Here is a 7,298-nt window from a genome sequence, read left to right on the forward strand (position 1 = left end):
GCCGGCCCCTCCCAGCGCACCCCAGCCTCTGCCCGCGGCCGCCTCTGCGCCGGTGTCTTTTGCGTTCGAGTCCTGAGAGAACCGAGCCCGCTGCTGAGTGCACAGCCGCGCCTGGGTGTGGTGTGCGAGCTAAACACCTTCGAATGCGGGCGGCTTTGGACAGAGGTTGTGCGAGGGTGCTTTTATCAAGTATGCAAGGGCGCACGACACACGTAGGTGTGCGTCGCACGATCACGCCTCTCCGTGCTCACACGTAGTTGTGTGCGTGCGTGTGTCCCGGGCACGGAGGTTTGGGTGTGTGCACGTGGATGTCGTCTGCACAGAGGGAGTTTTCACGCGCACGTCTACCTGCGTTCACGTGTGTACGTGAGTGTGGCACCGTGTGTCTGTGCATGCGTGCCGGTGTCTCTGTGCGTGTGCGTGTTGCACGGTGTGCGTACCTGTGCATGTGTGAACATGTGAGCGCACTTGCTTGTGTGTGGGTGTGCAGGACACAGGTGTGTGTGCCTTCGAGTGTGCGGAGGTGTGCACGTGTGATGCGTTACAATGCAGCGTCGTGTGCGTGCGTGGCTGGACATGCATGTGCCACGTGTGTGCTTGCACTTTGCAGGTGCGTGGCGGGTGCACAGCGCACAGGTGCGTGTGCCCGTGTGAGCGCGCGTGGGTGTGGACATCGAGTGGGGGCGCACGCACCGCGCACGCATGAGCGGGCTGCCTCCGTGTCGCACACGTCTGTGCACGCATGAGCCCCTGCTTCCTCGGGTTATTGGGCACCGCGCTCGCTCCGCGCCCTGGGCCCAGGCTGACGGCACCCAGTGGCCCACGGACCTCCAGGAGCGGGGAGGGCTGGACTCAGAGGTGTCCTTTGTCCCGCACAGGTGGAGCGGAGACGTCCTCTTACGACAGCCCGCAAGGTGAGTGTGAGTGGCTGAGCTGCCCTCCCTGCCGGGCTCCATCACCGGCCTCCCGCCTCGGGGCAGCGGGGCTGTGCCGAGGCCTCCAGAGCGCCGGCGGAGGAGAGAAAGCCCTGGTGTTCAGGCCGGGAAGAGCTTGCGGGTTCGGAGTTCAGATTCACTGCAAGGGCCGGTGCGTTCCCTGTCCGGTACCGAGCTGGTGCTCTGCCTTTGAGGAAGCTCAGGAAAGACGTTTTCGAGTCTCAATTTCCTGAGCCATCTGGGGAAGCGGCCTTCTTGGTCACAGACCCAGGGGCTGGGCTTTTGCAAGTAGCCCAGGGCGGAGGTGGAAAATGTCACACACACACACACACACACACACACACACTGTGTCATTTTACACCAGAGGCTTTAGCAGCCCTGAGAGCCATCTGCAAAGGCGCAAATAAGCCAAATTCAGTAAAACGACTGACAAGGTACCGTGTCTTTTCTAGGCAAACTTTACATTAAGCTATTTGCAGAAGTCTGTTTCAAAAGCGCAAGGTCCTGAGTTGGATCCCTGGTACAAAAAAAAAAAAAAAAAAAAAAAAAAAAAAAAAAAAAAAAAAAGTCCATCTCTATTCCAAGGTGTCTTGTTGGATTGGTATTTTGTTTGTTTGTTTTCTGAGGCAGGGTCTGTCTTTGTAGTTCAGGCCAGCCTTGAACGCACAGCGATCCTCCTGCCTCAGCCTCTCTAGTGCTGGGATGACAGGCTTGCGCCACCACGCCCCCCACCTAGATGTGTGTGTGTGTTTTTTTTCTCTTGGTACCAGGATTTGAACTCAGGTTTTTGCGCTTGTGAGGCAGGTGGCAGCACCGCTGAGCTAAATCCCCACCCTGGACTTGTATGTTTTCAGTGTTTGCCAGGGACAGTGCCTTGGGGTTATGTAACGTAAATGCTGTTCCTGCCTTTATTTTCCGGTTCCCCTGCCCCTGCCCTGCCTTCCCTGACTCCCACAGGCAACACCATAGCCCGGATTGTGTCCCCCATCGTGTCCGTGGTCGTGGTGGCCCTGGTGGGAGCCGGAGTGAGCTTCTTCAAGTCCAACCGGAGGGGAAACTGCCTACGGGCCAGCGGTGAGTTCCCCGGATTCTCCCACACCGTGGTTTCATCCGGCAAACAGAAATCTTTCTGCTATCTTTCTACCAGCAGTGCTGCCCCTGCCACACCCAATGTAAAGACTTCACATAATGGAATGACTTTAAATTGGGATATTTTTTGGGGGGTAGCCAGTTTCACTATGTAGTTCAAGCTGGCCTTGAACTCACAGAGATTCTCCTGCCTCAGCCTCGGATGTGCTGGGATGACAGGTGTGTGCCACCATGCCTGGCTTAAAGTGGAATTTTCTTTTTCTTCCTTTTCCTTTTTGTGCCAGTGAGCTAAATCCCTGGCCCTTTAAGTGGGATTTTCACATGAACACACACACACACACACACACACACACACACACACACACACACCTTTTTCCTCAGTACCACGGATTGAACTCAGGACCTTGCAGTTGCCAGGCAGGCACAGTGCCACTGAGCTAAATCCCCGGCCCTATACATAACATTTTAAAACTTTTCTTTTTAGTCTACAAACTTACATAGGTCTACTCCTCCATAGCTACAACTCCCGCTTTTATAGGGTTTTACAGCCTTGATCTCAGCCGGGTGGTTAAACTGCAGTTTCACAGTTCACATAGCTGATGTTCAAAGCATGCTGGGAGGCAGTTGAATTTCATCCCAGGTGTAGCACTTCTCCGGTCAGGGAGGTGACCTTTAAAATTCATCAGTTATCTCCTCTAGCCCAGGGGAAGGGGGCGTATCTGCTCAGCAAAGCTAACAATGGTTCTTTTCGTTTACAAAACTTTGGCGGGAGACCAGATGCCCCCAGTGCTGGTTAATTCTGAACTAAACGGGGCGAAGGGCACAAGTTGTCTTACAGGATGACATTCGTAGAGGTTTTGCTATTAAAGCTTTCCCGGCCGGGCGTGATGGTGCACGCCTGTAACCCTAACACTCGGGAGGCTGAGGCAGGAGGATCGCTGAGTTCGAGACCAACCCGGGCTGCACAGTGAGTTCCAGGTCAGCGCCAACTACATAGTGAGACCCTGTCTCAAAGCAAAGCTTTGCCCATCACTGAGAGCACTAGAGAAGAGCCGGGGTGCTTTATCCACATTGGGTTCTCATCTCAGGAGCACCCACTTCCCCACGTGTCCCGGGTGGGTTTCCCCGGGGTCCGCGGTGCGGAACTGCTTCCTGTAGGTAAAGGGCTTTCAGTGCGGCTTGTTCAGGGGCTCAGCATTAGAAGGTGGCCCGCGGGCTCCACCTGCTGGTGCCTGGGTGCTACTGACTTCCTAGTGTGGGGTGGACCTCACGTGACAGAAACGGTGCCGGATTGAGTTTCCCGGGCCCGATTTATGTCACCGGTTCCAAGACCCATGCACCTGCCTAGGAGTGGTCCGAACTCTTCCTTCTTTGTGGCTGAGTAGTACTCCGCTGTGTATGGAAACACCATGTTTTGTTTTTTTTGAGACAGGGTCTCTGTGTAGTGGAGACTGACCTGGAACTCACTATGTAGCCCAGGCTGGTCTCGAACTCACAGCGATCCTCCTGCCTCAGCCTCCCGAGTGCTGGGATGACAGGCGTGCGCCACCAGGCCCGGCTTGAACACCATGGTTTCTTTTCCCATTCATCTGTTGATAAATATTTTTAAAAACTGCGTCTGTTCTGAACATACACAGACTTTTTCTTGTCGTTCCCTAAACGGTATAACACAGAACATCTATTCACATGGAATTCACATTGTACTGGGCACTATAAGTCATCTAGTGATTATGTTTTTGAGGTACTAGAATTAAACCCAGGGCCTTCACGTGGAGCTGGACCTCCAGCCCTTTCAACTTTTTTTTTTCTTTTAAGACAAGCTGCCCAGGCTGGCCTCGAACTTGTGCTCCTCCCGCCTCAGCCTCCCCGAGGGCCTGGATTATAGGTGTACACCCATGTCTAAGTGATGGCAGAATTTCCAAGCCAATACTACACCGAGTTCCGGAAGGGACTTGAGTCCTTTTTAATTTTTATTTTCTTCTGCAAAGTTCGGTGGATGGGGGACCGACCCCAGGTGGGTGTTGGGAGACCAGGTCCCTGGGCGCAGGCGCCTGTCCCTCAGAGCGAACGGTGAGGCATCGTACTTCATACTGCTTCGCTGTGATTTTAAAAGGCAGAGCAAAACGACCTTCCCCGTTCAGCAGCGATGAAGACGTTGTCACCGCGCGGAAGAGCCTGGTCTTGGCCCCCGAGAGCCGCTCCCCGCACTTGGGCGGCAGGAGGAGCCCCCGGCGGATGGAGGAGGAGGGTCACGGCCAGAAACATCGTTTGAAAATGACCCGGGGATCCCTGTGTCCGCGGGCTGTGACTTTTTCCTCTACTGTTCCCTTCCAGACGCGGTGGACGTCTGACGACACCCACGTCCTCCCGTCACTTTGAGGAAAAACTCGAGGAAGTGAAAGAAGGTTCCCGGTCATCGTGCTGCGAGAGCTCCTCTTAGTTTTTAGCAAAATCTGTAGACCTGAATTGTGTTCTTCCCCCCGCCTTGTCTAGTTTCTCTTCTGGCACTGCAGACTCGACTCAGGGCCTTCACACACAGCTGCACTCCCACTCGCTTTTAGTTTTATTGTCTTTGAGACGGGGTCTTCCCAGGTTTCCCAGGCTGGCTCAAACTTGGAACCCTCCTGCCTCAGCCTCCCATGGAGCCGGGATTCCAGGTGTGTGCCACCCGGCCTGGCTCTAGAGTGTGTGCTTTGCGTTTGGAAACCCCCTTTGGGGTCGGGTGGGGCTGGGATTTGGACTTCTGCAGTGTAGTTACTTATTGGTGAATTCACCTGTGGCCTTCTGGTTTTTCCTGGGGGATCTCGCGGCTTTGACGTCTTGGGGAGGTTTTGGGGTAGAGCCTTTTGGTGGCATTTTTTAGTCTTTGAGACTCGGTACGCAGTGATCCCAAGGAAATGCAGGTTTTGCTTTTAGAGAAAAGCAAAACCTAGGGTAGGGGATCTTAGATCTCACGAGGGCGCTAGCTCTTTGATCCTCCTGGGGCAGAATTTGGCAGAGAGGGATGAAATGGCCTTGCTTACCGGTGCGGCTCCCTTCGAATACAGTTCATGTTTCTGTGTCTCGGGCAACGGAACCCCAGAGGGAATCGTTGGTTTGCCGTCTGGGATGTGTGCAGAGGACCCTTCGAAACTCTGGACGCAGACACTGTACGAGCACCGTGATGGGGTGGAAAGTTGAGCTCGGGGCTCAGGGAGTTCAAAGCAGAAGGGCCGCGAAAGAGATGCGTGGCTCACACGAGAAGCAAACCGAAATTGTGCAGCGAGAGAGGCTCACAATTACAGAACGTGGACTCATCCGTAACTGTTCTTCTGTACTGGGCTTTCCTATTGAGATACATCCTTAGCCTTCTGCTTTTTATCGCAACACCAGATCTTGCTAAGTTGAGTTGCTCGGGCTGGGATGGAATTTGCAACCCTCCTGCCTCAGCCTCCCAGAGAGCGGGGGTGTCGGGTGTGCACGACCGTGTCCGGGTTTCTGTATGATTTAAGCAACCTGAACACATGAAACATTTCTTATTTCCATTGGTGGGGCTGGTGATGCTTCTGTATCGTTGTAAAAGTGGCGGAATCTCGTGCTGTATTATAATTTTTCTAAGCTTGACTTTCGCTCTAAGTTTCATTTAGTCCTTGTTCGAGAATGTGCATGTGTGTTTGCGGTCACACGCATACTCATGTGTGCACTTATCTGTACAAGCATGCCCACAGGGGATGTGGCAGTTTTCAACAGAAATCCAACCATTTTCTGTAAATATCGTTAAGTATGTTTAATCACTTAAAATAAAAGGAAGGGCTGGAGATGTAGCTCAGTGGCCGACTAAACACAGCATTTCCAGGCCATAGACCAAAATAAACTGAAAGAAAGAAAGAAACAAACAAACCAAACCAAACCAAAACAAAACAAAAACAAGAAAGAAAAATGTGCCTGTTACATTGCAATGCATTTTTAATATTTCACATGTAAAATTTTATGAGTCATCCACCCAAAATGCTTTTTTGCTTGGCAGAATATATAATAAACCTCTTTCTAAGCTGAAGCTGGGCTAAGAGCACATAAAATAAATGTAGTTACAGATTTATTTTTTTTCTTTTTATTGAGTTTATTGGTACATTTTAGGTATACAGTACAGTTACATTCATTGTTGGGGTCTTGTACCTTTACATAACAGGTCTTGGTTCTCATTTTTCCCCTTGTCCCTGCCCTCCCTTCACCCCTCCTCCCCTCCCCATTAACAAACTATTTCCATTTTCTCATATTTTTTCTTTTTCCTTATTTCCTTGACCCTACCCTTCCCACTTTCCCTACACCTTTAGCCACTTTCTTCCTTTTTTCACATTGTCAATTATATCATTAGGATCTTAAGTACTCTTATACTTTATTCACACCAGAGAAACTATTCGGTGTTTACACACATGTGACTTGTTTCACTTAAGAGTATATCCTCAATATGTATCCATTTTCCTATGAATGAATCTAATTTCTCTTCTTTATGGCTGAGTAGTATTCCATTTTATAGAAAAATCACATCTTCTTTATCCAGTCTCCAACGGATGGGCAGTTGGGCTGTTTCCAAGTTTTAGCTGTTACAAACTGTGCCGCTATAAACATAGGTGCACACCTATCACTGTGATGTGATTCTTTTAATTCTTTTGGAAAGATACCCAGCAGAGGGATGGCTGGGTCAAATGGAACCTCTAGTCCCAGCTCTTTGAGGTATCTCCCTATTGATTTCCATAGTGGTTGCACCAGTCTGCATAGTTACAGATTTATAACGTAAAAGTTGCTTGAAGGGCAAGGGGAAAGTATGGCTACCAATCAGCCTGTTGAAAAATAAAAATATTTGGACAATGGTGGTGTGTATTAGCTTTCCATCTCTGACAAATTATCTGAGATACACCAATTCACAAGGAGGAGAACTCTATTTTGGCTCATGGTCTCAGAGGGTTCGGCTGCCCCAGGGGTCTCGGGGTTGGGTCCGTGGTCGGCTGCGCCAGGGGTCTCGGGGTTCGGTCCGTGGTCGGCCGCTCCAAGGCAGGACCATCAGGGCAGACGGGTGTGGGGGAGGCGATGCTCACATCATGGCAGTGGGAAGGAGGGAGGCAGAGAGGAAGCGGGCATCTCGTGTGCAGCACAGGGCTCTCCTTTTCCCGGTGGCCGGTGAGCACCTCCTGTGGCTCCACGCCGGGATGCAGAGTGGCCAAGACACTGATACGAGCAGACGAAGCGGGAGGCCGCGACCTGTGGACGGTGCTTTTTTTCTTGCTTTCTCCCAGA

General features: G+C 51.5%; 1 long non-coding RNA gene across 1 annotated transcript in view; it reads left to right on the top strand.

Moving 5' to 3' along the window:
* LOC117284739 overlaps positions 1-6,127 on the top strand; it is a 7,888-nt gene extending 1,761 nt beyond the window's left edge. The window contains exons 2-4 of the long non-coding RNA XR_004515824.1: positions 879-914; positions 1,893-2,009; positions 4,359-6,127. This is a non-coding gene — a long non-coding RNA (uncharacterized LOC117284739). The remainder of the gene's footprint in view (positions 1-878; positions 915-1,892; positions 2,010-4,358) is intronic.
* Positions 6,128-7,298: the final 1,171 nt, after the last annotated feature.

This window comes from Fukomys damarensis, unplaced genomic scaffold (assembly GCF_012274545.1).
Source record: "Fukomys damarensis isolate Sample0158 unplaced genomic scaffold, DMR_v1.0_HiC HiC_scaffold_39, whole genome shotgun sequence".
Classification (NCBI taxonomy): Eukaryota; Metazoa; Chordata; class Mammalia; order Rodentia; family Bathyergidae; genus Fukomys; species Fukomys damarensis.